Source organism: Schistocerca nitens, chromosome 2 (assembly GCF_023898315.1).
Source record: "Schistocerca nitens isolate TAMUIC-IGC-003100 chromosome 2, iqSchNite1.1, whole genome shotgun sequence".
Taxonomy (NCBI): Eukaryota; Metazoa; Arthropoda; class Insecta; order Orthoptera; family Acrididae; genus Schistocerca; species Schistocerca nitens.
In genome coordinates, this window is record NC_064615.1 from 607,872,912 (window position 1) to 607,874,040 (window position 1,129).

Genomic DNA, 1,129 nt, shown 5'->3' on the forward strand with positions numbered 1-1,129 from the left:
CAAACCGCCATGCTGCATAGTATAATTCGGAGCCCTCTAGCGGCAGAGGGCTGCAAATATGTAGACAAGAAGAATATTTTCGCGTAAAAAGTTCGAAGGCATTGCTCTTCAGCACGCCCTCGTAGATGATGTTACTTTAACCTACGCTGTGCTGCTGCGTTGAAATGATAGACTTCGTTCATCGGTAAATCCAACCGTACTGTAAACAAACGTCCGTTCTGTATCCTCAGCGATTTGTCATCGGGCGTCAGTGCACTTAGACGGGCTGTTGTGACGTCACTGGTATAGGTCCCATCAATGTTGTAGATATTTCGTTGCTATCCTTTCACCTATGTGCTATGAAAATGTGAGAAGTTTCTACATGTTCAGAGTTGAAACATAGATGTGTAGCCGGCCAGAGTGGCCGAGCGGTTCTAGGCGCTACAGTCCGGAACCGCGCGCCTGCTACGGTCGCAAGTTCGAATCCTGCCTCGGGCATGGATGTGTGTGATGTCCTTAGGTTAGTTAGGTTTAAGTAGTTCTAAGTTCTAGAGGACTGATGACCTCAGAAGTTTAGTCCCATAGTGCTCAGAGCCATTTGAACCCATAGACGTGGAAAACAGCTTATAACATTGGGAAACAGATTCGTCTTAGAGGAATTTTTAGAAAAAAGTCCGTCGCTAACGAAAAAATGGTTAAAATGGCTCTGAGCACTACGGGACTTAACTGCTGTGGTCATCAGTCCCCTAGAACTTAGAACTACTTAAACCTAAGTAACCTAAGGACATCACAAACACCCATGCCCGAGACAGGATTCGAACCTGCGACCGCAGTGGTCGCGCGGTTCCAGACTGTAGCGCCTAGAACCACTCGGCCACTCAGGCCGGCCCGTCGCTAACGATTTGGCAAATTTAAGGACTAAGATCATCTATGTCGTTTACATTAGGTGCCGAGAAAGAGAAACAAAACGTGCATGGACTGTCTACTGCTGTCAAGAGAACGAGGCGACAATCGAGTTTGCAAGGAAATGTAACGACTTGTGTAAAATGCTGTTCGTACGGGGTATATGCAGAAAAATTGGGTGGCTATGTTGATGCTGGTGTTGATCGGCTCCTGATCAACGTAATGGATGATAGCTACAGTTGCGAGC

General features: G+C 46.9%; 1 non-coding gene across 1 annotated transcript; it reads right to left on the reverse strand.

The window, feature by feature from the left end:
* Positions 1-779: 779 nt before the first annotated feature.
* Trnas-gga (transfer RNA serine (anticodon GGA)) lies at positions 780-863 on the reverse strand. Its single transcript is given in 2 exon segments — positions 780-814; positions 824-863. It is a non-coding gene; the product is annotated as a tRNA-Ser (tRNA).
* Between the last annotated feature and the right edge of the window lie 266 nt (positions 864-1,129).